This window comes from Dermacentor andersoni, chromosome 5 (genome assembly GCF_023375885.2).
Source record: "Dermacentor andersoni chromosome 5, qqDerAnde1_hic_scaffold, whole genome shotgun sequence".
NCBI lineage: Eukaryota > Metazoa > Arthropoda > Arachnida > Ixodida > Ixodidae > Dermacentor > Dermacentor andersoni.
This window is the reverse complement of record NC_092818.1, coordinates 189638718-189656599: the sequence shown is the minus strand read 5'-3', so window position 1 is coordinate 189656599 and position 17882 is coordinate 189638718. Positions and strand designations below refer to the sequence as shown.

General features: G+C 48.4%; 1 protein-coding gene and 1 long non-coding RNA gene across 4 annotated transcripts in view; one reads left to right on the top strand and one right to left on the bottom strand.

The window, feature by feature from the left end:
• LOC129385176 (uncharacterized) overlaps nucleotides 1-17882 on the bottom strand; it is a 288497-nt gene that overhangs the window by 268289 nt on the left and 2326 nt on the right. The window lies entirely within an intron of this gene.
• LOC126532314 (protein C-ets-1-like) overlaps nucleotides 5672-17882 on the top strand; it is a 195769-nt gene continuing 183558 nt past the window's right edge. Inside the window, exon 1 of one of the 2 annotated variants that reach the window (XM_050180002.3) lies at nucleotides 5672-6270. The gene's annotated coding sequence lies outside the window, so the exon portion shown is untranslated. The remainder of the gene's footprint in view (nucleotides 6271-17882) is intronic. The other variant, XM_050180003.3, reaches the window with a different exon arrangement.

Sequence of the window (17882 nt, the reverse complement as noted above, 5' to 3'; positions counted from 1 at the left end):
TAGATGTCCACGCGCCCGTGCTTAGCTTGTGTACACGTGACTCGCTTCGCAGATGTCGAAGGCTCCGCAATAAACGCAGTTTCCGACAGAGGCCTGCCTATATCCGCTGACGAAAGTTTGCTCACCACACATCCTTGGTATTTGGTATAAACGAAGCCACCGGGTACTCATTAGTCAGCCCTTCGTCGAGAGCGAACAAGCCGCGGAGCTCTTCCCCTTCTGAGATTAATAAGCTGCAAGTGTGGCGCCTCACACAGGCGGTCCAGATTTTTGTTCCTGTCCCAAACTGGTACGACGTCCTCTGCTTTCTTCTGAGAAACGCTGATGAGCCCGGATGCCAACAAAACGAAGACACTCGGAACGGTAACGTACCTGACGCTCCTCCCTAACTCGAGAATATCGTTTACTCAAGGCCGCTTGATTATTACGGAGGGAGCATTGGAGCGAGTGTACTCGGCGCCTTTCTTCCCAGCGTTTTTTTTTCTCCCCACCATCCAAAAGCGAACGCCTATTCGCTCTAGCTACAAAAGCGTGCAGCACCGTCAAAGCTGCAGGACCGCCCCTCTCGGAAAGTGCCCCGGTTCGTTTTTCCGTGCCTTCCGCGCAGGTTGCGTCCTTGCTCACCGCGTCCGATGCGGGCGCCCGCGTTAGACTACACTGCTCCTTCCTCCATCGTGCTTATTAGAAGTATTAATTGGTTGTTTATTTTAAACAACTAGATAAATAATCCAAAATGAAGAGAAGGAAAAATTACTAGTGACCGCCGAAACTGTCAAACGCAGTCTGCAGACACCTGAACCGCGCTCAGCAGTGGAGCAGATAGGGGAAACTAAATTAATAGAGAAAGAGGACAGAGTAAACGAGAACCATTTACATATGCACAATATAGCGGCAGGTAAACAATATCCCTAGTTCGCTTGTGGAGCTACTTAACCCAGCCCCGCAAATGTTGGTCACAGCCGGGTGGCTCGGCCCGACTGCTCGAAGAACTCACACAGGGTTTTGTGAAGTTCTTCCTGCGCGTGTGGCCATCTTAGCGCCTCGGCACTGTCGCCAGGAGCCCGGGCGTGATCCATCTTATCTGTCCGGTTTGCGAAATGGTAGTGGCAATGCCGCTGTGGTAACAGCGGATTTATTTAGCCTGGCTGTCGAAGGAGGCAATTGTACCACTTGTGTAGAGCACTTTTCAGGGTATATATTTTGTCACCAGTCGTCTGAAAGTCCACTATCACTAAGAAAGGCAAAACAAAAGGCGCAATATTTCTCTTCGAGCCATCTGCAGTGGTCTTCCATGGTAACACTAAACGTTGTACGCGGTCGTGTGGAAATCATCTTCTACGTAGGGAAGATGATGTCACGCTATTACCGCATGGCACGCAACAATCTTAGAAGAAGAAAAAAGAACATAAGAATGATTACAATAAAAGTGAAAGTTGGACTAGTTGCTATTGAATCATTGCTGAATGGCAGCGCTTACAAAATACGGAGGACAAAGGCCGAGGAAACGAACAAGCGCCGACTCGAAATTCAGTTTATTGTGGAAAAAGATAGCGTGTATATGCATTAGGTCACTATAGTCGACATGTGCAGCACTGTGATTAGCTGTTGCACGAAGATTGAAAACGACACAATTATGCAGGTCGTGTGGCATTTAGGAAAATAAATTCTTTGTCAGTAAATATTCGCCGACACGCATATCAGCGTATATCAAGTCGAGATGATTCAGCCGGACCGCACCATGCAACTTGTCAAGCGGGTTGAGCGGTTTAACCTACCCTTTGCAGACGCGACAAAACTCGCCTCGACGGCCGCTCGGCCCGGCCTTTCAGTCTTTCCACGAACCCGGCGACCAGACTTTGAGCCGTCAAACCGACTCTACCGGACTTTCATGGGCCCACATATGCGAAGTTATACACTACCAGAAGCAACCGCTTTGTTTGACTGGGAAGCAGCTTTCCTTGAATGTGTCGACAGCTTGCAAATGGCGCCTGTCTTCCTGCATGCGTAGTGTGCCTGTATGTGCTCCATATAGAGGAACACTAGGCATGCCGCTTTCTGTAGCAAGACGAAAGGATGCGCGTCTATCCGATTGACTCGTTTCCTGCTTCTGAAGAGTGGATTAGATTATGGGGGTTTTACGTGCCAAAACCACGATCTGATTATGAGGCACGCCCTAGTGGGGACTCCGGAAATTTGGACCACCTGGGGTTCTTTAACGTGCACTTAAAGAGTAACTCATTGAACGTTTGGATGGAGCAGCGATATATGCAATCAGGGACGTCACGTTTAAGGCACATCGATGGGAGATAAGCTCCTAGGCTTCTCCGCTCTGCACATCCTGATACATATGGCGTGCCTTCAAACAAGTTCTGTCGTCAGACGCTGGCTTCAATAAAAGAAAGATAAACAATAAAATAAAGCTATTAGGATGTTTCAGTGGACCTACGCATGTAGGGGCGCTGGTAATGCAGGAACGGAGCAAGCTATTGTTTCATGACATCATTACGCATTCAACTCCTGGTCATTGAAACCGAGACTGTTTAGTTGAAACAACCGCTATTATTATTGATTTAGGAAGCGCTGACGCTTGCCACTATTTTGTCTAGCATTTAGACGGCTTGGACTTTTGTTTAATGCAAATAAAAGACAAGTTGAAAATGTCATGTCAGTACTATAACAACCGTCGCTGTGAAATACTATGAAGGATAGCTCCTGATTTCCCTACAAACAAGTCGCAAACCTCTTCCCTCTGCCATCTCTTCCAATGCTGTCTCGGGCACATCCGCAAGAGACAACACAAGAGAAAACAAAGAATCCGTCCAGATATATCACGAACATTTTTGTTGTGGAAATATCTTTCTCAGAATTTAAGTGTCGATACACAGCAAACTTCTTAAAACGAGAAGTCAGTGAACGCCCCTTTTAGGCACTTCACAGAATTTGAAGATAGGAAGAATGTTTCCTATATGATACGTATCAAGCGCTCATTCTTTTTCTCTACTTATTTTTCTTGTTGTTACCCTGCGCAGACACACTTCGTTATCTGATGTCTTGCTTGGTAAAAAGCCAAGCACGGAAATTGACAAATACCGTTGACAAACCGAACCAGCATAAAAAAGAGGAAATGAGCTGACCCTTGACTTGGGGCCTTGTGTACTTACGACCTGCCTGCGACAATTCCAGCAACAGATGCAGCTTGCGTCAGTGAGTGCTTTTGAATGCTTTGTAGAATGTCACAGTATCTGTCTAACTGATAAGCGTGAACGTAGTTAGCATGCCAGCGGCTTTGAGATTGAAGGACTGCAGGGGGAATGTATAAAATAATATTCTGAGAAGAATAATGTGAAATGGCTGGAAGAAAGTAGTGCAAGGACAGAGAAAAAAAGACGTCGTGAAGCAACATGGATTTTCAGGTTTTGCGCATCTAAGGTTAGGGGGAGCAAAGCGGCGGGCGTACAAATTATCGCAAAGTTTTGGCAATCAGCAAGCAGGGCGTGGGCATGGCTACGCAAAGACGCTTGGGTGCGCTCTTTCTAAAGCTCACTAATGATGCAATGCAACTGTCACCGTGCAAGAAAGTTCACTTGGAAGCAATGCGAAAGGAAAAAAAAGATAAATTCTGGGGTCTTGCGTGCCAAAACCACTATATGATTATGAGGCACGGCGTAGCTGGAGGAGTCTGGATTAATTTTGACCGTCTGTAGTTCCTTAACGTGCCCCCAATGCATGGGACACCGGTGTTTTTGCATTTAGTCCCATGGGCGTGAGAGTTAAGTTTCGCTCCAACCTAAAAAGCACTCAACATGAGTTTTGTCTGAGCATGAGTTTTTATGCTACAGACTACCTACCGTGTCCAAGGTCTCCTGCGAACAAAACCACTGATGTCGATCGCACGTGTGCTGAGCGGATTCCGCTACTATAAATTCTTAGTCATCAATAAAGGAAACATACCAGGGAGAACAAAATTGTTTTAGTCCCGAATGCCGCAGACAAACGTAAAGAAAAAAAAATTATTTCAGCGTGAGGAAATAAGACCATGAACATCAGTGTGTTGTCCCTATAGCGCCAAAATTGACAGTCGGTCTTGATCAAATGAGTGTAGGTTCCTGAACGAAATAACACATCCTGATCGATAATGAAGAACGAACAAACCAAAGAAAAGACAACTCTGTTCACATCACGGATCTCTTTTGTGGCGTTTGGTCTGGAACGCGTAACTCGATGTTCGAGTGCATTCGCGGGTCAGATCGCAGGTAGCTTGAGAATCCACAGGAAGATGAAAGGACATCCACAATTCGCAAATAAAAGAAATAAAAACTGCAATGCGGAGACCACAAAAATAGTCTAAGTTCACTGCTGTAAAGGCTAGTGCAAAGGCATTCGAGCTGCGCTAACTCTGGAAACAATGCGTCGTGACTCAGGTGAAACAACGAGGCTCCTCAGTCATTACGCATCATAATGCATTAACTGCGGCCCCGAGCTCTGTTATTTGCTGTCCCTTGTGGCCGCACCAAAAAGCATCCGGAGGCGCAATTCTACTCTCGTTTGTATACACCGCACACCACCGAACGCTCGCCGAGCAACGATGTTTGTGGCACGTTATGACGCTTTCGTGATCAAACAGTTTTTCAGCATCCGTTGCAGCGAACGTAGAGCGATCTACGAGTTCCTTTCATTCTGTCTCTTCGGTGGTCGGTGCGATCGCCCTTCGACAGAGGAAGAAGAAACTCTACAAGGGAAAAGAAAAAAGCAAGATTACACTCGCCCCATTCACGAAACGCTGGGCATGCAGGACTGCGCGACGTTGCACATAGGAGCGAGACATAAAAGAGGAAGAGAAACAGCGCCGTTTGTTCTTGCACCTTCCTGACCCATTCCTACGGCAGACAAACGGCCGCTCAGAAGCACAGCAGCGGACAAACATAAAGAAGCGGGAATGTTCCTAAAATACTCTCCCTCCATGCCCGCCTAACGCTTTCTGGCGCGCTCTCGCGAGCAAGCCGACACTGGGTGCGCGTCGTTTCTTTGCTTTCGTCGGTTTTGCGCTTCTCCTAGGCTTCTCCGCTCTGCACGAAGCATCGACGATGATGATCCACCGCTCCTCCTCTCCGACGAATCCTCCTCGGAGGAAGAGGAGACGCTCTGGCTGCGGCTCGCTTTCCCAACTGATTCTGCGAAGTGGCAGCAGCTTGTCCCGTGACGTAGCGCGTGACGTCTCCCCGTTCAACCTTCGGCCGAGCCAATGGACTCCGCCGTGGCGTAGCTTCATTCACATCGGCTCGCTCGGTGATCAGCAGCGCCTCCGTGCGCCGCCGCACCGGCTGCTCTCGCGTTCTCCCCCTCTTCTTTTACTAGTTGCTTCTTTCAGACGCAAGGCTCCGATTCCCGTACGGGACGTTCGTTCTCTCCCCTCGCCCTAACCTCGCCCGCTGCTGAAGCGTCCCGCCGTGGAGTTCCACTTGATCGTCGCAGTTGGTTTCGGCTCTTATCTCCACGCGGGCGTTCGCCCTTTCTTGAGTTCTTTACGAGAAGAACAAGAAAGAGAGCACATAACGAAGAAGGAGAAAGAAGAAAGTTGCTGCCTCAGAAACTTACCGTGCATTACACACGCAACCACGAACGGCGGGTTTGTTTTGCTGTTTGGTCCTCCCGGCGAGAGGCTGACTAGGTGGAGAGGAGGACCGCGCCCTTTGGCGCGCCTGAGCGAGCGAGCGCCGCTGTCGGGCCGGCGCGCACACACTTTCTTCGTGGGCCTCAGTCGAGCGAGGTGCCCTCTCTCGATCTGACGTGGTTCCCTACGTGAGTGTGTGCGTTGAGTGCCTTCGCTTCGGTCCCTTCGCCGGGCGTGCTTTGCCGTGTGTCTCGGTCATCGCCGGGCCTGTTGAGAGGCCCGCCTGCCCGGCCTAGCATCGCAGCTTCCTCGCCGTGTACTCGGTTTCGGCAGTCGGAGATTTTGGAGCGTACACGCCAGCCCACCCACGCCAGAAGCCCCGTGTCCGAACTCCTGGATGAGAGCTGTTCCGGAATGAGAGAGTGAAGCTCCGGCAATACATCGTGCCGCGGTTACGTGTCACCGGGTGACGGGTGGAACGCTTGGTGGCGGAGACGGAGAGAGGCGCGCCCCGTCGCGCGTCAGTTTTGTGTGTGTGTGTGCGCGCGCGCGTAACGAGCGACCCGGCGGCGAGACGTCCCAGCCCGGCTGTCTGCTTTGGCGGGTTAAGCCTAAGGCAGGGTTGGGTGGCCCCGGGCTGGCAACTGACAAGTTGCTGGGTGAGTGGGCTTTCTTTGAGTTCCTATAGCTCGTCGCCTATTTGATTGTTGCCTTGTATATAATATTGCATCATAGAACGATCATATTTCGCTCATGTCTGCGCTAAGGTTTGAAAGCTCGGCAGTGTGATATATCGCACCGTGTTTACCCCTCGTGCTCCTTTATCTCAGCTGGAAATTGCTTTTAGAAACAACTTCTAATGATAGGGACTATCCAATGTCGTTGGGCTGCAATGGTTAAATTAAAATGTTTCACCCCAGCACACGAGGGACGGAGGAAATAGTGACATGCTTATTCCTGGCATTAGTGACAGAATACTATTATAAGTATTTTGATCTGTTATAGCTAGTCTAGTGATCTAATGTCTCATATTTGACCTTTTGGAATTTTACCTGCATCCATCGCCCTGTGCCATGAATCCCGTTTGATTCAAACGAGGTGGTGCTCATAAGTTGTACGCAGTAAATGTGACAAGAGCTCGCACCTCACTCTCTTGTATTTACTTCGGTGACAGCAATATTTCATGGCAGCGCTGGCGGAACTACTTTAACGCAGATCTTGCTTTCCTAACGAACCCTACTAATCAAACAGAAATCACTACGCGCGTGCTTGTCCCGACATCGCACCGGTGATCGTGAATTCAAACCGGTGAGCTTCATTCAGAAACAGCTTGCAGTGCCTAAGAAGCAGGTGTGCCATTACTTGCTGGCAATACGACTTCGCAGCATGCGTAACTGCCCCATTCACTGACCGTAGACACGGCATTTGCTTGACTTAACTGGCTCTTAGACTTCATAGTCCGTCTTGAACATCGACGCCACAGCTTTCTTCGCGGCCCGGTAGGCTTTTGTCCGATTCCTTCATTATCGAGTTTCCACACACATGGTTTCTCATATTAACGTACAAACCACAGCGTAAAGGACAAGACAGTGCCTTGTGGTTGGCACGGCTTACTAAGGATGCACATTATCATGACGACGTTGCCCCTATTGAATTCGTTAAGTTGGTTTTCACTTGATACATAGTTACGGATTGACCATTCTCAAAACCGCTTCTGCAACGCGCGATGGCGCAGTGTTGGCAGCATTCTGCCTCTTAGCACGAGGTCGTGGGTTCGATTTACGTCGGTCGGACTCCGACGGTGTCGGAATGGGACGGCGATAGCCTATGTTTATAAATGAATATACTATCGAACTTGTTGGTTTGAAGCCGTGATATTTTCCAACGTAAAGACGCATTGTCCCGTCTGTGCGGTTGTCCTGTCTTTGCGCTGGAAGACAGCACTGTACCTATTCATAGATTTAGCTGCATGGTTGGCAACCCTTACGGTCAAAATTGTGGTTACGGCTTCTATCGTACCCGCAATGTTGCTTTGGGGCGTTAATTACAAATACATCTAACACACCATTCGTACGGCAGAGCGACTCGCATAGATCGCCAATGACGGCGTTCTTCCAAGAGAAAATGGCGTTTACGGTCGCACGACGGGCGCGTTGCAGCGCCACACGTGTAGGCCGAACGCCTCTGCTCTGCAGCAGCACGCATATGCTTGCGCTTCCACGATTATGCCGGCAACTCTCTATCGCGCTATCTGCCTGCCTGACTGCTTTTTTGTCCGCTATCAGCTCGCTCGCCGTTATTCTTTCACCTCCACGGTCGCTGGCGCGCACCGACCTTTTGCAATCGAGGCGCAAGCCGCGGCGGCGTTGTTTTTGTGCGCCGATGCTCGACTCACGGTGGTTACCTGGCACGCAGCCCACAAGTGCCGCTGTTTCGATTCGCTGAGGCAACGCGAGAGCCGCGGGCTTTTCGCTCCTCTTCGGGTGACGAATATCGAGCTCTCGCGCGCGCGAGCACACAGCGACCCGCCTGCCTGACGCCATTACGCTTAATCCTGCCTTCTCTCTATCGCTCACCCCCGAGCAGCAAGGTTTTGTTACGGTGACTCTTTGGCTTGTACATAGGCGGCTAAGTTGAAGTGATCTCATATTTGGGATCAACCATGAGATGGGAGGGACAGCGGGTTGAAGGACTGCAGACGCCGAGTATTGGAAGCTCACAAGGTTCGTTTTGAAATCTATGGATTCTATACATACGGGATCGGTGAAAGCTTCTCACTGCAACGTCGCGGACATTTTCTTTATGGATTGTGACAATATCACACGATTTCTTCGTACTTCAAATGCCTTCAGGTGTTCGGTTTTCCTTTGCTTTCAGCAGTTGCATTTCGCGGTCCAGTTTTTAATCGAGTACCGCCAGTCGAGGTGGCGCTGACGCTTCCACTGTTTCTTTCAAGTTGGCCGTGAAAATTATTGCGTACATTTTATATTGGCGATTTCAAATGAAGGCTTAGCTTCTTTTCGCTCCAGCTTTCTTCATGAGGAAGTACGTCGTGGGGCACAACTACCTGCAGCAGACGCGTACGTATACAGGCGACAGGCTACATTCTAGTTTGGCACCGTCTTGGGCAGAGAACTATGCCTGCGGACGCAGGACGTCTTGTCACTTTGCTGGCAGCTACATCTGATGGTTAACGCAGGAAACTATCTGCTGCCACAATGAGCCGGACGTACGAAGCAGATGCCCATGAAGGCCAACCCCAGCGCTTGTGCTCCTGGACACCCGATGCCACTGGTGAACTCGGCATAAGTGTGTCGCAGTGGCGTCTCTGATACTATTTTCAGTACGGCTATAAATATTTCAGCACACGAGCCACGTTTAAGATAGACTCAATGACAGTACAGTCGGCATATTGTGTTAGGGAAACAGCGCTAAAAGGTGGGACAGTAAATGAAGGAGCACACATGCACACTGAAATGTGCGTACGTGCACATTCATGTGTCGTCTTGTCTTTTAGCAGTGTTTTCCTGTGATCATGTTCGCATGAGGAGTGAGAACGTCCAATCGAAACCGGTTTTCCTCGCATCGCTTGTCAGTCGCAACGAAAACGCTGCGACATCCGGAATATTGCATGCAGATGAGAGTATAGACGTCCCGCCTCTCCTCCCCTTCTCCTTTTAGATGCGTAAGCATTTCTATGCCTACTCAACAAGAAAACCCGTCCGTCCGTCACTTAAGTGGATCACTTTCAAGATAAGGCCGCAGCAGCGAGCTAATTGCCTTTCGTGCTGCGTCTCGCTTAAACGCGAACTAAGCGGCGAGAACACAGCGCACACGAAGCTATCAGCACTCAGCGTCCTCTGTTCCCATTGCAGATCGCTTTCAAGATAGGGCCCACGCAGCCGCGCCATACACAGCCGCCGCCGGAGTACGGTTTATCACCGTTGATAATGCTTTGACGCGGATGGATAAGGCGCTAAAGAGCGATAACGGCTTACAATGATCGGAGCGTAATCAGCGCACCTGGCACCGCCACCTGCAGTAGTTTGTCGCGTCATCAATCTACCTTGCGCCGCTATCCGCAGCAGTTCGTGTAGCCGCAGCGCTGTCATTTATACTGGTCGGATCAATTTTGATAATATTGATAATGACACTGGGCTGCGTGGAGATGAGGAAGTGGCACAATGCTTGCGCATACTTAACCAACTCTGAGAGGCATTTGTGCGTAAATTTTCCTTTTTCTTTCTTTTTTTTTTCTTGCGCCTATCGCGGTAGCTAATCGGACCTGTGAGACTTTGGTGAAATGAAAGCACTGCTTTGATACGAAGATGGGCGAAGGAAACTGCTTGTCTCAAACGTACACTATAGTCCTCGTTCAGACGAAACCTCCTGAACACAGAAATGTTTCTTTTGGAACCAGGCTTGCATGATACGTCTCTACAGTCGTCGATTTTTTTTTCGGAAGAAACTCTTTGAGGGTGCCGGACCGTGCTATAGTGAGCAGCTCCCTGTTTTTTTTTTTTTTTTTTTCCTAAGTGCATCCGCACTTTATATCTGCCGTCAACAAAAAAAGAGAGTGTCGCACTTCGTGGATCCTACAGTGTTGTTGCCTGCCTGCTTGTCATTGTGCAATGACATTTGTCATTGACGATTCGTTCATTATCCGCCATTCTCTACGGAAGCTATATCGAAAACGGGTTCAAGTTTACGACACCTCCGCCATTCATTCGATTCTGCTGCCGCCGACTCAAGGGCGTTTACATGTGCCTCTGTGGATACCGAAAAATCTATAGTAGAAACTCCTGCTCCACTTTGCTAGATTTTCTTTCTTTGTTTCTTTCTTTTTCTTTTCTTCGAGCTGTCATTTTTTTACGTGTTTCAACAAGAAGCGTGGACATAGAATACCGAAGGCGGTATGCTCGCTTTCCACTGCAGAGCCGCCACCATACACACACTGATACGCTGTACGAAGGATCTTGACTTTCCAGTTTATACGGGTGACTTTTACGAGCACACATAGGTTGAGGACATCCTTTAGGCACGGCATATGGACATACGTATGCCAGGAGCAAGCGTGCTGAATTCTCGCATTCTTAAGCCCTCCAGGTACACTTTCATTGTTTGAAGACACTACGCTGCTACACCTTTCGGAGCTTGTGGTGCCGCTTCGACTGAAATTGGCACCGCAGCGCGATTAGACCAGTGCCATTCTCCAACTCTCTTGTCATTGTGCAGCGTGACGGTACACCTGCCTTGATTCGTATTCGTGACTCAGTGTATAGGGTGCAGACTGCATACACGGTGGCCTCACGTAAACTTGACGCCACCAACTGCAGCAAGTCCTTGGCATGTAACGAATGCAGCTGTCCAGCTGACGCCCCACACCGCCGCGCTCTCGGCGTCACGCCACGCTTAGTAATGGTCCGGGACATTGTTGGAGCCCCGGAGGTCAGCTGGTTCGTTATCGGACGAAAGCCGTCCGCTATTATTTGTTTTTCATAGCAATTTCTTTTCTCTTCCTGTCCTTTGTTTTCTTTTTTCTTCTTTCTTTTACATTTTAATACATTCTTTCGACGCATTTTGACAGACTACACTTATCAGTGGTCGTGACGATATTAAAGGAGATCCATTATTTGAGCAAACGCGCTTTGTGCAACGAGATGCCTCTGCTCACGCAAACAAATAAGAGTTATAAATGCAGCGACGTTTCAATGCTCCAATGAGGCGTAAAAAAATATATAGGATGTTTTGTAGAAAGGCGTCGCGCAGTCTGATGAATCATGAACTTCGTTACATCGATAAAAAACACTTAGATTTGCTTCGGGGTCTATCTGTAAACGGAACGTGGGCTGCTTCTTTCGACACAGAAGATCATGGAATCGCATTTCATAGACCTGAAAATCGGTTTTATCAGAGCACTAAGATTACATTATAGTATTGTACACAGTATTGCGTAGTGTCGCGTGCATAGTGCAGTATGTACTGGCTTCAGTGTCGGTAACCTAGCTATAGGAAAAAGAACTTACCCATTTTGGAGTCCTAGCGACTCATTTATTTACTCTTTTGTGACGTAAACAGTAAGGAAACTGCCTTTGTAGTGTTCATCAAGGAACTTTGGCTAAGTTCAAAGCTTCAGCGTCATTTCATCCCGATGGAGGGATATCTACGCCTCCACTTGTCACTATACTTCTAAAAGATATACTGAATAGATTATTAGTGAGCCATCTGAGTGGATCAAAGCTCAGATCCCTATTGATCGAATTCCGACCGTTGACTCGTACTCACCGCAGGAGTTGATCTAAAGCTAGGGTTTTAAGAATAATAAGCAAGACATCTAGGAACAACTAAAACATAAAATAAATACAAAACGCAGGGCACATTCGTCATCACTAAGCGACTTTTCCTTAAAGATGAAGGGTCTTGGGCCGCGACCTGGCGTCATTGTCGAAAAAAAGAAATGACGACACAAGCGTGCTTCCCTTATGTTTCTTTTCCTTTCTTTTCTGTTTTCTTCGTCTCTCTTGAGTTATCAGTATTCGTTTGTGCTTTGGTTTACTTCACGCAGAGTTTCTATATTCAAACGAGCATGTGTTTTCGCTTGAGGATATGGTACCGTTGGTGTACAAAACGTGTCCGCTTTGGCGTCGTGAGACTTAGTGTTCACTACTACACTCTTCTTTGAATGAGTGGCCATCAAAATTATACTGACTAGTAAAAGAAAGCAATTATAAAGCTTCAGCGACTCTTGTATCGTGTACTCATTTACTGTGACATCTGCCGCCCGTCGCAGGTCACGCCACCGCCATTCGAAAAACAACTTCATTGCGATGCACACAACGTAACATCGACGTGTCCGTTAGTGTGTTCCGACAGAATCGCGGCACGAAACGCTAGATATCCGAGTCTATGGTTTCGTAGTGCTCGCTCCCGGCAGCCCGACGAGCGGAGAGTGGGCGTGCGCCGCCTGTCCGGCGTGCGCGAGTGCATCGCCGGCGACCGCGTCTTGCCATCGCCGCAGCCGCACTTGACCCGCAAGGCACACGCGCGCGCTCACATTCGCCGCACACCTGACAGGTAGAGCGGGCGGGGGTTACTTTCACGGCCGCCGGAGCCGGTCGCCAGAGAGGTGGGAGGGGAGAGGTCTGACATTGGGCCGGAGGTCGGCGGCGAGACCGCGTGGCCGAACCTGCACCGTGACGGCCTCTAGCCGCTCCCCGCGGGCCTCTCACGACGGCGGCACAACGAGCCGCCCCGCGGTCACGGTGCGAGCGGCGGCGCCGGACTTTCATTCCGCTGCCGACGCCGGCCTTCGCTGTGCACGGCATGCCGGTGGATCTGTGTGCAGGCAGGTTGCGGCGTTCCCCGCGTGTATGGCGCGCACGTGGCTTCGCGATGCCGCGTGGGGTCGCCGGTTTGTAATAAAGGACTGCTACGCCGCAGCTCGAGGCAAGGTTGGGTTCGAAGGAATGAGAAGTTTGGGTTGCGTACGTGCTCGCTCACCCCTTTGGTTACTCGCCGAGCGCACGATCTGTAAACGGGGTGGAGTCGGTTTGTCAGACGAGGAACGTGCGCTTGCCAAATGTTCTAATTCTAAAGCAACGAACACAACTAGCACCGAAAAACGATGCAGGTGGTGGATGCGTCGCCGTAGCAGTTTCTCATTGTGCGGCAGTTTAGCAATTTCGTTTGGCGTCGTACTGCTCGTACCGATAAACGCATGCCTACGCTTGCTCACGGTGGCGATGAATGCAGAGAGACGCAAAAATAGCACCTCTGAGGAAACGCTTTAAAAAGACACGCACCCGCTCCGCGATGTCGGTATATATATATATATTATAGTGCTGGATTACTGGGATTCACCGTTATCGGAGCCGTTCCCGGAGGCGGTTATAAATAGTCTCGCTTCCGCGATTTGAAACCCATGAAGAGCTACAACCTGAAACGTCCAAAAGCCAAGCTTACAGTTTGCAATGCGAGCCATGTTACACAACGTCTGAAACATGACATTTAAATTCGACGTTGCACATGGAAAATGCTGAATTGTGTGCTCCTGGTATAGCTTGCACGTCGCGTCTGTCCCATAAACAGCGTATCTGTGCTTTCAAGTGCTTCGCTATGCTCGGTACGGCGGCAGCGTAGGTTTCCTTGTTTGAATGGGGGAAGCCCCTGTAGCTATATCAAAAAATGCCATTCAAGTTCGAGCTAAAAATAAGAAATACTCCGCAATAGTTTCAGGAGTATCGTGCTTCATTTGAGAAACGCGGAAGGACACATGAACAACGCCGACGGCTCACAAAGCAAGATATTATAATAACCTGTTTTGCAGCCATGTGACCAAAAATAAGCTTCTCTCCGGAAAGCCATGTCGTCGTGGGCCCGGAATGCTGGATGATTCAGTGTACGCATGCTCCATCGTGCCGTTAGCCTGATTTGCGCGAAGAGCGCGCCCGCATGCTGACGTCACCCTATTGTCTGTAGTTACAATCCGTGCCTGATGGGAATTCGGAGAGGCGAGAGAAACCAAGCTACTTCGGATGATCGCAAACGAACGTGCCTTTCATGAGAAAAATAAATTCCAGCATTCACTTTTTCTTCTCGTTATAGAGGATGAACGACGGCTTATCAAGCAAATTCGAGCGGACTTTTTTACAGCGATAGCTGTTATGGGCTCACGTCCCTGGTCGTTTTGAAGTCCGCCGAAGCCGTCGCTGGAATCCCAAAATTCTGTGCTAGGAAAATTACTAAAATTCTCCCCTGTGCTGCGAGGATTCGAACTGGCGACCAACATGTTGGCAGTGCACGATTTGCTACAGTGCGCAATGGATAACACTGACACAGCTTGAGAGCTCGATCGCGCCAGCAGCTGCCGAGGTTGGCTAGCTACCTCTCAACATCTGTGTACTGAACAGAACTGGCGTCCGTGCCTTATTCGCGTTCTAGCACGTCGCCTTCCCAGTTGCGGAGGTTATCCTTCATTAATTTTTTTCTACATTTAATGACCATGACTGAGTGTGTCTGCTTTGACTTCATTAGTCTTCCTCTCCTAGCGCTCGATCTCTTCACGTGTTTACTGGGGGGCGCTAACATCGTCTGGTTTTCTTCAAGGATAGCGCAAAGCCTTGTGGTGTCGTCCTCTCGTCTCGTGTCCCTTCTACGTTTTGCGCTGTTAACACCAGGGTGGAAAACTATTAATGAAGCAGCATAAATATAAATTTCAGAAAACGTCGAAAGGATCCAGCAGTATAAGAAATTAAAAAAAGTTTGTTTTAGTAGAGACCAGTGGCTAAGTCCGGATGGGTGAGAGGCGGAAGAAAAGCCCAGCCTTTCCACTTCACCTCTTCTTTTACTTCTCGAAAGGAAATCGCTCGCTCGCGCAGGCGAATGTTCACTCCAATAAACACCGCACGAAATAGTCCAAGGCTTACTGCGCAATATAGTATTTCGCCAGCTATCATGTCACCGCGTAGCGTTACGGGCGAAACCAACCTTCTTTTTTTTTTTTTTACCCGTAAAGTTTGTGGGCGTTTAGGAACAACAAAGCGGCAACTTGATGAAGACTAGACTCCTCGAAACATTGGCTCCAGTCGGAGACACGCCTTGTTCTAGCACTCACTTCGTCTCCGTCTTCCTCTGAACCCCTGGGCGGCGGTAGCTAAAGTCCTGCATTTTTCCGGTTGTTACACGAGTTTCCAAGAACCAACAACACAGCACTAAGGCAAAAGTTTTTTACCAGGTGTGAAGCTGCCTCGCGATACGTGATTTGACGTTGTTTCGCGCTACGAATCCGTAGTGAGATTGCTTTGATAATGATGATGTTTGAGTGATGTTTTCACCGTTCGCGGTTATATATATATAGCGGGTCTCCCACGTAACTTGAGCCAAAGTTTAGAAATATGCAAATGTCACTTAGCTGGACAGAATCAAATAATGTTGTTTGCCGTCGCTTGGAGGTTCTCAAATATTATCATCAGATGAAAAATGTCAATGAGAAAATTGTAGAGCGACATGAAAAACTCCCGACACGGCTTTCTGTACCTCAATACGCACTACATAAAAGTATTTTTCTAAGCATGAAAGGTGCCTGCGAATACGCGCAAAGTGGCTCGAGCGGCTAGTTGCGCGGCTATTTTTCGTGTATTGGCCGGCGTCTTTTATGCTCGGAAAAACACTTTTATGTAGCACGTACTGAGCAGCAGAAAGCCGTACCGCGAATTTTTCGTGTGGCTCTGCAATTTTCTCATTGGCACTTTTCATCTAATTATATAATATTTGAGAAGTTGATTAATTAATTAAGACTAATTATGTAAATAGGCGGTATGTAAAAATTCATATCTGTATCTCCAAGCGACAGCAAACAACATTACCCTGGTTCTGTCCAGCTACATGACATTTGCATACATATAAAGTTTGGCTCAAGTTACCTGGGACAGCTTACGGGCACAATTTTTCCCCTACCACCTGTTGCATGCACAGCCCCGTGATACTCAGTAGAATTGCAGGCTGCACATAAAACGTCTCGCTCTTGAAGCTGGAAACTTGCAGCCTGCAGCTCGCCGTTTTATCATTTTTATTGCACAGTTTGGTTATGGTGCCTGCTCGTGCCGCTATTAGTTGTTGTGAGTTATTCATTCGCAGTATAGATGTGAGCATCGTCTGGGAAACGACAGTATACTTAACGGCGTATAAACTGAAAACCTAGCGTTCTCTCATACCTTGTCTAGACAGGGGTTTCGTCACATGAATACTCAGTGCGAGAAGCCGAGGCAGATCCGGTCAGTTTTCACCTGGTGCTTCGTTTCCCCGTTGCTATTCTCATCCTCGTAAATATTCCGTCCACTGCAGCGCACAATTTTCACAGGCGTGTCTTACAGCAGAGAAGCGGGTACAAATAATGATAGTCTTCAAGTAAAAAGTATGAGCTGGTGACACAGAAAACAAAATAAAAAAGAAACAAGAGAAGTCATTGTAGCATGCGAGTGAAAGAAAAGGCCCGTTGCCGTGCTAAGTTTAGCGCAAGGGCTTGGGGTCTCGAGACCCATTCGTCATGGCCTAAGACACCGACGGTGTACAATCCGATTTTCACTCACCGAGAACACGCTGCTGAACTGGCTCTTCTGTGCTAACAAACATTCTCCGTGGCTTGTTTCTGTCTATTTAGTGTCCTGCAAGCGCCGATCCCACTGCCCCCCCCCCCTCTTTTTCCCTTGAGTTAAAAAATATCTTTGGGTACAGTCAAGCGCAAGAAAGAGAAGTGTTATTCGATAAACGCACACACTTGAATTTCCTTTCTTTCTTTTTTTCTTTCTTTTATTTATTTTTTTTTTTTTTTTTTTTTTGCACAGGTCACAGCAGAGCTTGGTTTTAAGTCTCAGTGGCTGGCGTATTCTGCCTCTCATCCTAAACGTTATGCACTCGCCAGCGGCTCTTTCATGACGGTGTCGTAACCCGGTGGATCCTCTCGCCTCTTCGCCATACACTGTGTGGAAGGCTGCATGCCTTCACTGTAGAGTAAGAATTCAACAATTAAGTTGTCTGCCCATGTTTACTATAATCAGTGCTTCCAGTCTGTTCAACTATACAAAACACCAGGTACGTCGACGGAGCTTGTCAATGAGCGGCTTAAAAGCTATAGTGCAGTGCATACAGATAATACCTCAAGCTGTACCTCAAGCATACAGATACCTCAAGCTGTCGACCGTCCTGAAAAGAAAACTGGAAGCACCAACAAGAAGGAAGTGCAAGAATAGCTGCTACCTATCGTAGAGTAAGCTGAGTTTGAAACCTCCGTCCTCCGTTGTCAGTCGAACACGATATGGCACCCGCTAAACACTCAAACCTTACTTTTTTTTCTTTTTTTTTTGCATGATCTCGACTATACAGGGTGTCCCAGTTAACTTTAGCCACAACTTAAAGATATGCGAATGGCACCTGCTGCCGTCGCTTAGAAATACTGAGATTATTTTTTTCATTCTGCCGAATTAAATCATTAATCTTAATTAATCAACTTCTCAACTATTATAATCAGATGAAAAGTGCCAATGAGAGAATGGTAGAGCAGCTAGAAAAACTCCCGATACAGCTTTCTGTTGCTCAATACGTGCTGTATAAAAGTGTTTTTCCGAGCATGAAAGAAGGGCCCAAATGCGCGCAATGTTGCCGCGCGACTGCCGCTCGAGGCACCCTGCCTGTATTTGCGGGATTCTTTCGCGCTCGGAAGAACACTTTTATGTAGCACGTATTGCACAACAGTAAGCTGTATCGGGAGTTTCTC